The sequence below is a fragment of the Hylobates moloch genome, unplaced genomic scaffold (genome assembly GCF_009828535.3).
Source record: "Hylobates moloch isolate HMO894 unplaced genomic scaffold, HMol_V3 SCAFFOLD_7, whole genome shotgun sequence".
NCBI classification, from domain to species: Eukaryota; Metazoa; Chordata; class Mammalia; order Primates; family Hylobatidae; genus Hylobates; species Hylobates moloch.
In genome coordinates, this window is record NW_026652282.1 from 7,954,016 (window position 1) to 7,972,365 (window position 18,350).

An 18,350-nucleotide genomic window follows, 5' to 3' on the forward strand; every position below is an offset into this window, starting at 1 on the left:
ATTTATTATTTCTTTGGTTGCTAACATTCAATATCCTCCTTCTAGCTATTTGAGATTATATATTACTGTTAACCATAGCCAAGGGCTTTTTAGTTAATCCCTCTAACAACCTTATGAAGTGGTTAACATTTTTTACCTATCTCATGTAAAATTTAATAATAGAATCTAGTATAATATATGATAATATATTATAATAGTAAAGTTTATACTTATGGTATATTATATGAACAGTATAGTAACATATAGTATCTATACATATAGTAATGTAATATAGATGATGAAACTGAGGCTTGAAGAGGTTAAGTAATTCTCCCCAAATCATAAAACTTGTAAGATTTGGAATGAGGACTCAAGCTAAGAATGTAGGGCTCTAAACTCTATGCTAATATTGTAACCACTGAGGTTCTATTTATAGCACTCTCATGAGTTATTGTGAACACAATAAGCTTAGAGATATGATCAATAGGAAGATGTTCAGTATTTATAGAGACATTTGATGCTAAAATACTCCACATCAAAGAGTCAAAGCAAAGATTCCCACAATCCTAAAAGTGTACTCATGTGTACACATGCACACCCTTGCAGCCCACTGAGGGTGAATGGCTCCACCTTCAATGCAGACAGTGAGAAAGTGATGTCCAAAGAAAAAGTACTTTACAATCCTCTGAAACCCAGTGTCTCCTTACTGAAGAAGACTTCCTGTGAATCTCATATATCAGACATGCTGCAACAGATTTGAGGGGGCAGCTACTGTTGCTCAATGATCAAGAAAGAAAAGTTCTATCAGGGAAGGAGAGGTGCTGGCCCACGCAGGGACTCATTGCAATAAAGGGAACACTTACAGAATCCCATAAGACTTCACCATCTTAAAGAAGTCACTGGCCTGGGCATGGTGGCTCACACCTGTAATCCCAGCACTTTGGGAGGCCGAGGTGGGTGAATCACCTGAGGTCAGCAGTTCAAAACCAGCCTGGCCAACATGGCAAAAGCCCGTCTCTACTAAAAATACAAAATTAGCCAGGCATGGTGGCGTACGCCTGTAGTCCCAGCTACTTGGGAGGCCGAGGCAGGAGAATCGCTTGAACCTGGGATGGGGAGGTGGCAGTGAGCCAAGATCACGCCACTGCATTCCAGCCTGGGCAACAAGAGCAAAACTCTGTCTTAAAAAAAAAAAAAAAAAAAAAAAAAAAAAGTCACTCACCTTAAAGAAGGGAGACAGAAAGACTGGTCCCAGCAACAAAGTACCATAGCACTTTGTTCCACACTGATGGCAAATTCCTGCCTAGTGTATTCATTCCAAAAGTGAATGGCACGATGTTAATTCTTTGATATTTTCCCTCTTTATCTGGGATTTCATTCATTCATTTAATACATGAATATATTATACTCTGGTAGGGGCAGAAAATGAACAGGGTAAGTAAAAGGAATGGTGTGTGAAATAATAACTGCTAGGGAGGAGAAAAAGGCAAAGGGGAAGTAGAAGAAAGGAATTTGCAGTTTTAGAGACAGCAGCCAGGAAAGACCTCACTGAGAAGGCAAAATTTGAGCAAGTGTTAAAGAAGTTATGGCTTTTAGTTTCTTTGCCTTGACATGTATGAATTACATCCAGTGGATAATGATGAAGACTAGCAGGAACCCAGGAGGAGCTCAGGGAGGGTGATGCAGGAGGGGATGTGGGGAGAGGAGTGAGTGAGCAAATCTAGTCAAAGTGAGGAGGCTGCAGTCACATTCAGTGAACAGAAGAAAATTCTTCTGGGGCCAGTGTATTTTGAATTTTTTCTTTCTTTTATGTTTTTGGTATAACGAGACTAAGGAAAAATAGGACATATAGATATTACGGTTGGGGACTCAGTCCTTGGGTGTACCCCTCACTCACACCCTCTAAGCTTAGAGAACTACAAGGAACACTATTGGGGAATATTTTTTATTATTATTTTCTCCCAGATAGAAAGTCCCCAGATGAGTTTATAAATTTTAGATATCAAGCTTAGGTACCTAAGGGAGCTGATTGTTATTTGAAGTGTCAAAGCAGAATTACATACCTATTCTTTAAAAGCATTCAAAGATGTGACCTCCAATGGGCTTAATTATCTGTAGTAGGAGTCTGACAATCTTTTTCTGTAAAGACCACATAGGAAATATATCAGGCTTTGTGAACCATGTGATCTCTGTTACACCTACTCAACTCTGGCTTGGTGGCATGAAAGCAGCCACAGATAATTTATAAATCAGTGAGTATGGCCATATTCCAATAAAACTTTATTTACAAAAACAGCAGGCTGGTTTTGGCTGGCCGGCTAGAGTTTCCCAACCTGTGAACTATAGCTTATGACTGAAATAAAGTAATTCTTAGAAGGGACATTTTGTTCTTATTTACTAAGTCCACCTGGTTAATTAATTCAAACAATATTTAATAAGCACAGATGAGATGCTAAGCTCTGTGGTAGGCTTGGGACTATTAAGATGACAACACAGTCCTCGACCTCAGAGTTAACCTTCAGGTAGGAAGAACACAAACAATCCATAAAACACAGAGATTGTGAAACTAGAAGTAAGTCATAAATGCAATGAATGCCTAGGAGACAAGGCTTTGTTATCTATCTGTAGGATCAAGGAAAGCTTTATAGAGAAGGTAGTGTTTCAATGGAGGCTTGAAAGTTGAGTAAGAGGGGGCAGGGTTCGCCCAGTAGCAATGCAACTTTAGCAGCAGGTGCAAAGGCAAATGAGTTTGAGAAAACAGGCTTGTTCAGGGAATTACAAGGCTGGAAGGAGGAAAATGGCAAGAGGTGAAGCCAAGCAGAAGTCAGGGCCAGATTCTGTAGGGCTGTCTCTGTTGGCAATGCAAACCAGATTAGGTTTTCCTCCATAGATGACGGCTAGTCATTCAGGAACTTTGAGCTAGAGAGGAACATGAGCAGATTTCAAATGTAGGGAAGATGACTGGAAACAAGTGTCCTAAGGAATTAAAGGGGAGAGCAAGTCAAAGATGTGGAGATGAGAAAAGACTCCGTGCTAAGTAGGATGCTGCTTCCAATTTGAACAGACACAGGAGAAACTTAGAACCACACAGATGCTGGAGAATAAACTGGATGCAGTGAGGGGAAGAGAAGGTGTAATCTAGGATGACTCTTGAGTTTCTAGCTTCAGCAACCGGGCAGATAGTAACACTAATCACCAAGATGGGGAATGGCAGAGGGAATTATGTTTGCAGGGGGAGAAGGAAGATCACCCAGTTTCGGACATGGTGAAAATGGTATTTTCTTTTGAAAAAACAGAATTAAAATATTACTAAGTGGCAAAACAGAACCTGGCCAATTTATATTTTTCTTGAGCTTTGATTTTGTTCTCTCAATTAAAACAGTTCCAACACAATCAAATAATATATGTTTTTTCAAACTGTTTACAAATGACTACACTTAGCATAATAAAAAGTGAAGTGCGATGCTTCAAGTTTACTTTAGTCCGTCATATATTGCAGCCCATGGTTCTTAACTTCTTGGATTTTTAAACTTCTTTGTTATATTTGGAATTGTTAACCAAAAGAAAGATCTGAGGTTATTTTGTTATGGCAGACCCAGTTGACCAAGACAATATCCGTATTTTTTGTTTCCTTATTTTTACTTTTTAAATTTCTGTGGGTTCATAGTAGGTTTATATATTTATGGGGTACATGAGATGTTTTGATACAGGCAGGCAATGCATAATAATCATCATGGAGAACGGGGTATCCGACCCCTCAAGCATTTATCCTTTTAATTACAAATAATCCAATTCCACTCTTTAAGTTCTTTAAAAAATGTACAGTTATTGTTGACTATAGTCACCCTGTTGTGCTATCAAATAGTAGGTCTTATTCATTATTTCTAATTATTTTTTGTAGCCATTAACTATCCCCACCTCCCCCAATCCCCCACCCTGCCCTTCCCAGCCTGTGGTAACCATCCTTCTATTCTCCATCCATGAGTTCAATTGTTTTGATTTTTAGATTCCACAAATAAGTAAGAACATGCGATGTTTGTCTTTCTGTGCCTGGCTTACTTCACTTAGCATAATGATCTCCAGTTTCATCCATGTTGTTGCAAATGACAGGATCTCATTCTTTTTTATGGCTGAATAATACTCCATTGTGTATATGTACCACATTTTCTTTGTCCATTTTTTTCTGAAGTTCCCTGATGATTGTCCCACGCAGCCAGGGTTGAGAACCACTGAGCTCAAGGCTTGAACAGATTCTAGTTTGAGTGTGCATCCACATTGTTCAGTTAGGCTATAATAAGTGCTATGTAGTAAGTTTAGAAAATCCAAGAAGTCCTCCATTGCCAAAGAGAGATGCAAATCTACCAAGGGAAAGAAAGCTATTTCTATGACGGTCATAATAGTAAGGATGTTACTTTTTGAAACTGAGAGTAAGCATGATCCTGCTTTCTTTTATTAAACAAATGAAGTGATGACATAATCCTTATTTTTTCACTCAACAGAAAAACTGACTTGAACCTGACACTCTCAGAAGCCACTCTTACTCTTAGCCACTACAATATTCTGGCTGGTTGTTGCAAGCTTGTGAGTTGCCCCTCTGCCCACATTTTGTTCTGTGGCGGTCGAGAGAAGTACAGTAAGGCGTAATCAAGTGGAAGGTGTGGTTGGTAGAATAATGTCTCCCCTAAAGATGTCCATACCTGAATCCCAGGAACCTGTATGTTATTTTACATGGTAAAAGGGACTTTGCAGATGCTATTAATTTCAGATTATTGAGATGGGGAGATTATTCTGAATTATCCAGATGGGTCCAATGTCATCACAAGGAGAGAGGTAGAGGCAGAGGCGAGACAAAAATGTGATAATGGAAGCAGAGGTGGGAGGGAGAAAGATTTGAAAGAGCTTGGCTGCTAGCTTTACAGATGGAAAAAGGAGCCACAAGACAAGAAATGCACACAGCTTCTAGTGCAGGAAAAGCCACGGATTCTCTCCTGGAGCCTCCAGAAGGAACATGGCCTTTGATTTTAGCCCAGTGAGGCCCACATCAGACTTATGACCTCCAGAACTGTAAAATATTAAGTTTGTGTTGTAAGCTTGTGATAATTTGTTATGGCAGCAATAGGAAATGAATCCAAGTGTAGGGGGGAGCATTAGAAAAGGAAGTTGGTGGGGTGAAGGGCATGCTCCCAGACACTTAAAAAAGTAGGTTTTGACCTTCCATCAGATTCTTATCTCCCTGCTACCTGATGCTAAGGTGCTGCTTCATACTACAGGTACCACCACCAATGATCTGTGCTGGAGAGGTCCCAAGACTGGAATTCTGAAATCACTTTTCCCATAAAATAGAATTATAGAAAATTACATATAGTAAATACTTTACGCTCTGTGGGTCTTATGGTCTCTGCCACAATTACTCAACTTTTGCCATCGTAGGGCGAAAACAGCCATAGACCCTAAATAAACAAAAATTCCAAAAATTTTATCTATGACATGAAAATTCAAGGCTCAATATAATTTTACGTGTACAAAATATCCTTCCTTCAAAATTTTTTCAACTATTTAGAAATGTAAACATAATTCTTAGCTTGCAAGTCATACAAAAATGGGCATCAGGCTGCTTTTGGCCCACTGGCTATTGTTTGCCAACCCCTGATATAGAGATTAGGGTCATTTAGTGCCCTACACATATTTATGTAGCATCTACAGCCATGTTCCAGGAACCCAGTCCTAGGGCCTTGCATTATCAGCCATATATAACAGCTAGATTCAGGAGGGCAAGACCCTTGTCTGGCTTATTCATTTTGATGTTCTCGGTATCTAAGGCAGTACCTGGCACTTAACAGCCACTGAATAAATATTTGTCAATCTAGGGACTAATGAACCAGGCACATCATGAGTTAAATAAATTGGAAACCTAACCAACCCATACAATGTTGTATGTATGTGGGAACCTGTATTCTGGATTCGAATAAACCATTAAGAGACAGTCTTTTGAAATAGCCTGTTGATAAGCCAAGAAAAACCCACGCCAGTACATGAGGGGAGAAAATAAATGTGATAATAAGTGATGTGGGGAAGAGTTAATCCGTGATACCTATACCCATCCATCAGACTTCATAGGAGCAGTAAGACATGAACACAAAGGTCATAGTCTCCCTTTGACTCTCATGGCATGGACCATAAAGTGATAAACAAGCACCCAGGAAGGGCACCAAACCCTACCAGCACAGTCTAGAATATGTTTCTGGCGGTTTCTCAAGGCTCACGTGCATGGTCCAGACCAGCATTTTTCTTTGGTGACTGTTTATCTTCTAAATGAATGACTCATTTGAAGGCTTTCTGAATCTAGTCTTTTGAGTGGTCATCACGGAATTTTTTTAAGGATTGAAAATGGATGATTTCAAATTTGTTTAGATTTTATAAACGTAGATGAAATTGAAATTCACCCAATGTCTCTGGATAGACTAAAGACCTTGGCAGTTGTAAAAATATCTTTCTATTCTAGGGTACTATGTAACAGCATTAATAAAGGGCAGCAATATGATAAAATGGTCCTTGGTGGGGTAATGTTGCCCCCGGTGAGCATTTAGCAATGTCTGGAGACATTTTTGGTTGTTATAACTGGGGCAGCGTTTGATAGTGGCAGCTAGAAGACAGAGGCTAGGGATGCTGCTAAGCACCTTATAATGCACAGGACTACTGCCCAAAATCAACAACTATCTGGATCAACATGTCTACAGTGCAGAGGTTGAGAAACCTTGGTTTAGCATAAATAAGTCTGCTGTTAAGCCCAGATTACATATAATCTCCTTAAAATGATGGTGCTGGGAAATATTAACAATTATTTATATAGTTTATCATAAAAAAATATGCACTATATATTCGTATATATATCATGCATTACTATGTGTATTTTACATGTATTTTTCTACATATTATACACATAAACAGAATCATAGGGCTTATTTTAAGGTAGTATTAATAAATACAAACACTACAAGCCTAATGAAAAGAAGCAAACCAAAAAAAGTTTGAAAACAATAGTGTCTTGATTAACTGGAGAACAACTCACCAAAAGTGTTAACTAAAGAGATTTCCTTCCCACGAGAAGTATATGTCTCTACGTTTAGAAAAAAAGAAGCAAAAGACAAACTAAAACCCTAACAATCTAATATCTACGCTTTATTCAGAAAGTCATTCTTTTGAGCTAAGTTGCATCTTTACAAACAGCCTTGATTTTCCTATGAAATAAAATTGATTGAAATAATTTTGGTTTTGTTCTACACCACATTGTTTTCTTACATCCTTGGGGCTAGTCTCTAATTGCAGCATCTCTTTAATCTCATCCAACTGTAAACTCCCCAGGGCCAAACAAGGGGTGAGGCAGGGCTGTTCAAAATGTGGTTTGTGGACCCAAGGCATCGGAATCACCTGGGCAGATGATCATTGTTAAACATGTAGGTTCCTTCGGCTCTAAGGTAGATTTAGAGAATTAGAGTCACAAGGAATAGGTCCCAAGCACCTCCATTATAAAGCAGCATCCCCAGATGAGTCTTACTTTTTGCATAATAAAGGTTGAGTCTCACTGGTATGGTGGTGAAGACTTGGATTCAAATAGATGGCAGTTCTTTGGTAAGATTCAGAAAATCTCTGATCATCGGTTTTCTCATTAATAAGACGGAGAAAAGAACAAGACTTAACTCTCAGTTTGTAGGGATAATATCAGACAATACAAACGAATTTCTTGTGGAAGGCTTATAAGCTCCCACAAGACCTGAATAAATGGACATTTAAGTTATAATTAATATTAATCATCACCACTCTAAATTTGCATCACCATCTGATGTGGTTTGGATGTTTGTCCCCTCCAAATCTCATGTTGAAATATAATCACTAATGTTGGAGGTGGGGCCTGGTGGGAGGTGTTTGCATCGTGAGGGTGGATCCCTCATGAATGTCTTGGTGCTGTCCTTGCAATAGTGAATTCTTGCTCTGAGTTCATGTGAGATATGGTTGTTTAAAAGGGCGTGGCACTTCTTCCCTCTCTCTCTTGCTTCTGCTCTTACCATGTGACAGGCTGGCTCCCCGTTGCCTTCCATCCTGAGTAAAAGTTACCCAAGGGCATTACTAGAAGCTGAGCAGATGACACCACCATGCTTCCTGTATAGCCTGCAGAACTGTGAACCAATTAAACCTCTTTTCCTTTCTTTATAAATTACCCAGTCTCAGGTATTTTTATGGTGATACAAGAAGGACCTAACACAGCATCTTAACTTGGAAGTATTAGAGACACCAAAAACTCTTAAGAAATGTGTGCTGAATTACACAGCAAGTTTTACAAGGTGATAAGAGGTAGAGAAGGAGGTAGCACAGGGTGAGGGGAATAGGAGTGCTGCGTGAGCTACCAGGACAGCCTTACAGAGAACATGATTTTTGCACCAACCCTTAAGGAGGTGAGGGAATGAGCCAGGCAGGTTTCGGGAGCCCAGCAGCCCAGGCAGAGAATGGTTGACATAGGTATAGCATAGCATGGTGGCTAAAAGCAAGGGGTGGCAAGCTGGGCTGCCTGAGTTTGAGTCCCAGTTTTGCCACTTACTAGCCAGCCATGTGGCTTTTTAGCAAGCTACTTACACTCCCCATGCCCCATTTTCCTCATCTATGAAATGGGGATGATGATAGTGATTTTGCTGATACAAGCTGACTAGCCGGGGAGCCAAGTACTGCCTACTGATTATTTTCATAAATCAAGTTTTATTGATTTATGAAAACCACAGCCACACTCATCCATTGTTATTGTCTATGGCAGCCTACAGGCCACAGTTGCAGAGTTGAGTTGTTGCAACAGAGACTGCACAGTCCATGAAGCTGCCCTTCCGTAAAGGGCCATTAACCATCTGGCCCTTTATGGAAAAAGTTTGCTGAGCCCCGGACTGGACTAAAAGTAAAAGTAAAGGCACATCTATGATTAGGATCTGCCTTTTGCCATCACCATTTTCCTCCTCTCCTAAGATTTTGTCTCTGAGAAACATCCCAGAGAGCCTGTAAAAAAAAAATCACACAACATAACAATAATTTAGCATATTAGAAAATATGCAAATGCTAGCATGAAATAGAAGTGGTTATCTGCAAATGGCCTGTTCACCTGGGTTACTGATAAACTAAAGAAGTAGAAATGAACATTGTCAAACCCAGGGCTGGGCTGACACCATCTAAAAAAACAAATGCCACTTACATCTTGTTTCCAGTGGAAAGAACCTTTCCAGTGGTTAGCATAAAGGGGACATACTGGAAGTCCTCAAGGGCAAAAACGTCAGAGCAAAAGGTCAATTTCATTTCTGTGTAGTCCCAGTTGAATTGTGGACTTTTCTAATGGCCATCAATTTAATTCTCAGTTCTAAGCTTCTCTCGAGTCTTGGATGGGAGGAAGGTAAGACGGCCTGCACAAATCTCGGGGTTGCAAAAAATGGAAACACTGGCATGAATTAGAAATTTCTTAATGACAGGGCCAGCAGCTGATGGCTCTACTTGTCTTTCTCTAATTAAATTTAGTTCACTGAAATTAGAACGACCTCCAGAGATAGATTAGACCTTGAAGATACTGCTCACATTTATAGATGGTCCACTCTCTGCTAGTTACTGTTCTAAGCCTTTTATTTATATTATCTCATTTAATTCTTACAACAACCTAAGGACTATGTTACCATCATTATTCCCATATTTCAGATGAAGAAACTGAGGCACAGAACTTAAGTAACTTGCCAAGAGCACACACCAATTAAGTGGCAGAGTTAGGATTTGAAGCCAGGCTTTAGATTCTGGAATTTAGACTCATAACCACTATATGTATTTCATAACATTTCATGATAAACCAATCCAAACCTCTAACTTTACAAATGAGCGAAGCAGCTGCAGTGGCATGATGGGATCTGGGACATCAGGGTCATGTTCCCCTCTTTCCACCACCAAGCCCTTTCATTATGAGACATACCCTTATAATAATGAAAGCCAGACAGTGTTTAAAAATTCAGAGGCTTAAAGTTTCCTCTTTTGTAAAAGACAGCACAAGCACATCAGATTTATTATTAGCCTTATATAATATCCAAGCTATTCCCCTAAACCCATATTTATCACAGCCACAGCAACTAAAATGTTGCACCCATATTCAAGAAGTTAAGAGGGAAAGATAAACCACTTTACCCTTTCAGACTTCAAAACAGCCTGTGCCCGAATCTTTTACAGAAATCAGCCCAATTATGCTGTTCTGTTAATCACGACACAATCCTTTCTGCTTGAGTTTGCTCATTTCAAGCTGCTGCAACATCATTAATCTAAAAATAAGGTTCTCATAAATCCATATTGACACAGACAGTTTTTAGCTGTCACACATCTCAGACACTGATCATTCCAGTTTTCTTCCTAAATCACAAGATGGATGTGAAAGAATCACAAAATTTTATCACAATTGTTTTCTGAAAAAGAAGTGTAAGTATAGATATTTATATTGCTTACCCATAAATTATAATCAGCTGCGTCTCTGCTGTCCTCTCTAATCTAACTGAACTAAGCTTGGAGTAGGAAGTTGAGTCTGTTTTAAAAAAATTATTTTTTTGGTAAAAAATGCATCCTGAAATGGCAGATCATATTGAATGTCTGAGAAATGGCCCAGCTGGCATAGCTGTGACTCCCACGATACCTTTTGTTGCCAGAGACCTCCGCTACTGTGAATCTTGGGACCAAAAATATGCGATCTTTTCATCGGATCATTGAGAAGTTCCTGTCCTTTCAGAACGGACGCAGGCTGTGTCCCTGAGTAAGTGCACAAATGAGTGAGTGCGTGTGTTTGTATGTGTGTGTGCGTGTGTGTGTGTGTGTGTGTGTGAGAGAGAGAGAGAGAGAGACTTCGGGAGGAGGAAAGAGGGGAGGGAAGGGACAAAAAGAATGAGAGAAATTGAAACTGGATTTCCTGTTTCTTATTTTAATAAGAGTATTTTGAAGAAATATACTCGAATTAGAAAAGGATTCCTCTTAAAAAAAATCCTCTTTTCCACAGGGATCTACAAACGGTAATTGGATTGTAACTGTGCAAACTGTCCTTATTAGGAATCAACCAAAGAATGTTGGAAGCCACTGGTGAAACCCCTGAGAGCAAGATAAAGCACATAGGATGCCTTCTTTGTTTAGGACAAATTCTCAGTTCTTAAACTATATTTTAAAACTACTGACTCCATTTTTCTAACACTAGCCACACACACTAAAAAGCAAAAGTTTTCATTCTCTTTCACACTGAAGCATAACACATGCTCTGTATTTTATCCTCTTTGTGGGACAGCAGTCCTTGAGAAGTTGTTCATTTCCTGAACAGAGGGTGTGGAGGTCAGAGTGAATATACCCACATGGCCACGTCTAAGAGGGTTCAGGTTGGGGTGGGGGTTGGGGGTGGCATCCATGAAGAGCAGAGGGAAAAGGGAAGATTAATTCCAATCGTGAATTACCTTGATCTCTATGTATTCCACATGGCGCTGAACCAAATACAACTCGAAAAGACATCTTTGTTTCCCAGTCAATAGGAAGTTATAGTTCTCTCATGGGTCTCAAGTGAATTCCAACAAAAGAATCACTGTGATTATAATTGACAAACTGGGAAATGATTTCATGGAAGATCTTACTGATTCAAAATTCAGGACTCGGTATGCTTTTACTAGGATTCTGTGAAGCTAGTCATGTAAGCCACACATAGCCTCTGCTGCTGCTGCTGCTAAGGAAGGAATTTTAAAGCAGTAAAATATTCCAGGTGGTTTTCTTTACTAGAATGATTAAACTTAAACAGAGATTCAGAGTAAAATCTACCTGTTACTGCACATACCTCCACCACCACTATCCCAAAAACTCTGATGTTGAAAATAGCATTATTCCAGTAGACAGTCAATATGGCTCACACGGGTTACTCATCAATGGAAGTTACATCCTCATTTAAAGATATCTAATATCTTAATATCAATATATCTAGTATCTTAATATATTATTTCACATGAAATTGATAAATGTGCAATTCATTTTTTATTATTAGGCAAATGATCCTTTAGTTTATAAATAGATGACAGCAACATGTAGTTCTGACCGAGCACTTACTAAGTGTCAGGCATTGTTTTAGGCGTTTTATGGGCACTGACTTATCTAACCATCAAAATAATTCTTAGCAGTAGGTTACATTATTATCCTCATATTACAGATGAGGAAACAGAAGCTCAGAGGAGTTAAGTGACTTGCTCAAAGATTCACAGCTCATAAGTAATGCGGCTGTCATCCCAACCACTATGAGCTTACAAATTAACTGGAAGACGAAGCCACAGTTCAGAGTTAGTACTAGTAGGAGCTGTGTTATAAGTATCTAATGAGGAAGAGACAGTGATGAAACAAGAATGATTACCTAAGACTAGAGTGGTCTGTCAAATCAATTATTTGATGGAGACATACACTGTCAGGTCAATAAATGTTTCATAAGAAGGTGACTAACTGAATAATCCCAAATAATCTCGAGAGACAACATCTTGTGAAATTCCTAGTCTGTTTTAAGAGTGGAAGCAAGGCAGGCCTTAAGAGGAAGTGCAGGAATAATGGAGAAGGTGTGTATATTTGGTATTCTTTGGAAAATGCATTCCAACCAGAAAAACAAAACATAAAGATAAGGAATCCTTTTTAAGATTTAAATAACAACTTTTTAAGTAAAACCAATAAGAGACCAAAGAGTCACCGAAAGAGACTTGGAAATAAATATCAGGAAGCAATTAAAATGTTCCATCTGTGGAAGAGTTTTGCTAATCACAAAAAATGCTGAGAGCACAATGGTCATTTTTTTCCCATTTAACCCTCCATATCTAAGCATAACAAGAAGCAATTTATAGCCTAAGAATCGATGCCATTAAGCATTCATTCTACCTTCTTCTTGGCTCTTATTCTGGATTATTTCTGTTTATATCACTGGTGATATTTTGCACATTTAAGGCAAAAATATAGAATCACTGTCAAACTTTTTGAGTGAACACATTTCTGATTACAGCACTCTTTTGCCTAAAACACTTTGATGTCTGCTCGTCAGCTCCAGGACAAAGTCCAAATTCCTTAGCCTGGTATCCAGTGCCGTGTGCTTTTACTTAGATGGAATAAAATCAAATAGCCACTACATAATAGTGAATAACAACAGTAGAAGTTTACTGAGCATGTATTAGGTGCTAAGCACTTTATGTGTGCCATGTATTCGCTGCCTCCAACAATTTCATTTTATAGAGGAAGTGATGGAGGCACAGAAATGGATGGCGCACAGTGAGGAAAACACTGACTGCTCATGAAGGCCATAGCCCCCTTTTCGTGGGCATTCAGCTAGTCTACATTTCCCAGCCTCTCTTGCAGTTAATAGTGGCCATATGACTGGAGTCTAGCTAATGGAATGTCAGAGGAAGTGACAAGCTTCATTTCTAGCCCCAGTCCATAAAAACCTGGAGACAGCATCCAGGCAACCTGCATAGCCATGTGTGGTAGTCCCAGGAGTGGACCACATTTTTTCGGTGTTCTTTGCTTAGTGTAGTCCCCTACCCTTCAAGCCCACCTGGCTCTATGAGTTACTTTAACCAACTGAATGTGACAGAAGGGGATGCCAAGCCCATTCTGGACCTGAGACATAAGAAGGCATGGAAACTTCTGCTTTTGCATTCATAGGACCCTTGAGCCCCCATGACACAGGTGTAGCCACTATGTTGAAGAGACCACGTGGAGAAGGCGACATAGCCAGTGTGAAAGGTTTAGTTGCCCCAATGTCTCAACCTAAATCCAGCCCACCCTACCTCCAGCTGAATGAAAGGAAGAAGCAGCCCAGGTTCAGAATCATTGCCTGGAGCACAGCTGTCCCACCAATTGTGGCCAATCTAACAGTATGAATGACAAATAGACTTATGTTGTGAAATTTGGGGATGTATCTGATATAGCAGCTGACCTCACTTTCCTGAACTTCCCATATGAACACGGATAATAAATCTAAGCAGCCTGATCTGGAGCCCTTGTGCTTGAAACTCCTCCTATACTTCTCCCCACTGAACGACATCATGACTCATTTCTTCCCTTCCTACATTCTCACTTGGAAAGAGAGTAGTTGATCACCTGGATGGTAAAGTAAAAATTGCTCTTTATACGTTGTTTTGCTGAGCATGTAGAAAGTCTTTAATGTAAAAGAAGACAAATATATTTCTAATGACATCCTTCAGATTTTGAATAATATATAGCCAATGGTTAGAAATAGTTAATGCTTTTATCTTTCAGAATCATGACTGAATCTAATAAAATGACACAGTGAAATTTCATTTAGATTATATTCATTACTGATAAACCTTCCACTGGTCCTGGTAATCTTTTTTGAGTGTAGCATAGAGTTCGCATGTAAGGTCTTAATATTTTTTTAAGACTGTATATAAAAATGCAAATTGCGAGAGACATTTTAATTCATCTGCTGCCTTACAGTGCTCAGTGAAAATGTGGTACCATCAGTTTAACCATCAGACTCTATCTTTGTATTGCTCAGAACTTCCAGGGGCTAGGTGATAAGCCAATGTATATTCTCTCATTGCTACCATTTGCTTCCTTAACTCTAGCTGTCTGTCCTTTTCCCATTCCTAGTACCCTGACCTTGGTCTAATTGCTAGCGTCCTCCTGATGCTACTGTGACCTATTTGCACGGAGAGAATGTTTTGGATCCTTCATATCTAAACTCTACCATCAAAGCAAATCTAGTAACTGGAAAGCTATTTAAGACCATGAATCTGAAACAGTCAAAACCACAATAAAGAACAACTAAAATTTACTGAGTGCTTATTGTCTCCATGAATACTCGCTATCCTCTAGGTGGCAGGTACTAGCATTATCTCCATTTTGCAGATAAGAAAATTGAAACAGAGCGTAAAGAGCTTGCCAGAAGTCACACAACTGGGAAGTAAAGAGTTGGCACTCAAACCCAGGCAGTCTGTTTTCAAATGCAATAATTTTAACCCCTAGGCAATATCACAGCATGCCAGCAACCTTTTCTTTATTCACTCCCTTGGAAGACCTATAAACAAAGTAAGTATGACACAGAGCATCCAACAGAGACTGGAAGGCCTCTCTGCAACTGGGAGAATTCTGGTAAATACATGGAGGACAGCTCAGGGCTCAAAGCCCTGTGGAATTGAGACACAGAAATATGCAGAAACAGAGGCAGGGCACCAGGACGAAACAGAGAAAAGAAAGCCAACAGATGGGGCAATGACCTCCAGGAGTAAGGAAAGGGACAGGTATTTCATTTAAAGAAAAAGGAACAGCCGTGTTAGAAAACCTCCTGGATGCCAGATCCTTTACAAGTAGAACTAGCCACTCTCAGTTTTAGGTAGGGGTGTAACACCATGAAAGAGGTGTTTTAGGAAAGATGAATGAGGCCGAGTGGTGCAGAACTGATAGGAAGGGGATAAAGAGAGGAAGCAAACTGAGTCTACAACGTAACTGGTAAACGGAGGCTGTACGTGTGGAATGAACTGATAAGAAGCGAGTCTAGGCAGCAATAAAACAAGCTGACTCTAGGAATTCTTTCTTTACAAGAGTCCCTCTCTTTTTCCAATAAATATGGATCTCCAGAAAATTAAGCCCAAGATTATAGCTGGAGAAATACCTTTGAGTACAGAGTGTGAAATTTGCATCTCATTTTAGGTGCCCAGGAGGGTTGACCTAGAGAAAAGCATTTTATCTTGATTCTCATGGAGAAATCTGGATATCGCTGGTTCTACCACACTGCAGAGAATGGTATTTATTTTATAGCTGCTCCTTCTACTCATGTAGCGAGGAACGCTGAGTTATAACGTTGGATGCTTCAGGTTTCTTGAAATAAGAAGGAAACTCAGATAAGAGGACACTCATTATAGGTAAGATGTCATGTGAACTCTTTGTAGGGCAGGTCATTTATTCTGTTATGGGTATATTCACTGCTCATTAAACATGGAATGGATTTCAGAGCAAGATTACCTAAAACATACAGGGATGCTGAAGTACTGTCGCCTCAAACTGAAGAACCCAATCCCAAGTCAGATATTTACAAATCAGCAGGATATAAAACAAGCCTTAAGGATCGATGAATATCATATTTAGGAGTTTGAAAACTCTTAGGCCAAACAAACTAGGCAAAATAAAAAATGCCAAAGTGAATTCCTTTCCACTTTCTCATTTCAATGCTATATTTGGTGACATTGTGTTTCATCAATTGCACTTTGGCACTTTGCAAAAGTCTCTTCTCAGTAGGGTTCTTCTCTAACGAGAAAGGAAAAGAATTTCCTCAAAATTACATGAGACTTCATAAACATATTAAGTTAATAAATTAATTTTGGATATCATCAAATATATAGACATCAGTTGCTTCTAATCTGTTGCCTAAAACGTGAGCTGTGGACAATGAGCCTCTCGGTTTTACTATAAGATAATTTATCTTATTAAACTCTTTTAATAAGTAATTCAAAATCAGCATGAATTGTTGTACCACTTCATTCTAAGTGGGGAAAAGCAAGTTATGCACTTTTAGTTGCAGTCTGGTAGTTAACTCATCTAAATCTTGTAGAGTAAATGAGAAAGCAAGCTGCTTTAAATAAAAATATATGCGGCTACATTTCTAGGCTGCAGAAAAAGTCTAGCATTAATGATATTTTCAGAATCATCTTCCAAAGCAAAATTACCTCAGATACAAGTGGTGATGGATTTTAGAACAAATGTGTTCTCTAAGGACCAACAGTTCTCTAAGTTCATTGCACATTAGAATTACTTGCTGTAGTTTTCAAAAATTTTTATGACCATGTCCCTCTCCCCAAGAACAGCATGGTCCAATAGACTTTTCTATAATAATGGACATTTTTGTTAACAGTACTAATTGCTAAGGTGGCTACTAGCCACCCGTGGCTAATGAGCACTTGAGATATGGCCAGAGAAACTGAATATTGAATTGGTCATTGTATTTAATGTTAATTGATTCAAATTTAAGTTACCACAGGTGGATAGTGGCTACTGTATTGGACAGCACAGGTATAGATCAAGTCAATTAGACTGTCTGGGGTTGGGGCTCAGACAATGATATATTTATAAAGCTTTCCCCAAAATTCTAAGGTGCAGTCCAGGTTGAGAACCACTGTAATGGCCAGAGCTTAATGAAACTATCAGGGAAGACAAATTCCTTGAACTTTTTCCAGGATCCATAACTTTTCTCCAAATTCCACTAAGAATTTATCATGTACCTTTGCTTCCCTCCCTCCTGCCTCCACTCCTCACTTCTTGCACCCTTCCACATACTCATGTGATGACTGCACTCTCCCTATATTCCTTCATTGACTGATTCTGCCAGATTTCTCCCATACCGAGAGCATAACGTGCCCTCATCTCAAAGCTCAAGATTCTTTTTTTCCTTTCTCTTCCATTGGCAGCAGAAAGAAAACTTAACAATGCTACCAATTAAGAGATTAAGTCTCCAAGCACATACATCCATAATTTAAAATTGTTTTTCACGTGCTCAGGCTTGATTCAGATGTCACTTTCCACGAGCTCCGTCATAGATGTGATGGGGAATATTTTGAACAGTAGCACAGTTAAGCAGCTTTCATCTTATCTGTTCATTTTGCCACTGTTTCATTCAAATGGGATGCAGTGTTACAGCACAGTGGTTACAGGGAGGACTCTCCTTCTGGCTGCCTGTGTTTGAATTCAAGTTCGGCATGTAACTAGCCATGTAGGTATCCAACCCTTTTAAGCCTCAATTACCTGCTCTGTAAAGTGGAGATAAAATAGTCCTGTAGGGAGGAGAGAGCTAAGCATGTAACACTTATGATAAATGAACGTGTCACATGCGCTGATAGACCCAGGTTTTGATTGCTTTTCCCCTGCACCCCTCCCCAAACCTCACCCTTTTTTTGGTAAATAAAGCAAATAGCAGGGCCAACTTTTGAAGGAGAAAGTCATGAAATCCCTAAAAGCATGTTCCAAGTATTTGATAAATTAACGTGGCAATATGAAGACCATTTTGAAAACAGTTACAAAAAAATCAATTATATGGTAATCTGATTTTTTTAAATTACTGAAAATTTTTATTTTAATGAGTCTTCATTTTTCTTGACTTCCATGCCACCAGTTAATATTAATAGGATGGACAAGGAAGGGTATGCTGTAAACATAGCTACATTTTATTTCATTTGTAAAAAAAAAAAAAAAACAGTAGACTCAGAGTTCCAGAATTCAGTGATGTGAACATAAAGAACATGATGTCCAATGTTCAAGTACATAATCGCTTTGTTGACCTTTTGGTAATTTTAACTGTTGTACCCTAACAA

The 18,350-nt window shown here is 39.1% G+C and overlaps 1 protein-coding gene across 1 annotated transcript in view; it reads right to left on the reverse strand.

Moving 5' to 3' along the window:
* The window catches only part of ARHGAP6 (Rho GTPase activating protein 6), a 285,984-nt gene that overhangs the window by 119,387 nt on the left and 148,247 nt on the right, over window positions 1-18,350 (reverse strand). The gene's annotated exons all lie outside the window — the stretch shown is intronic.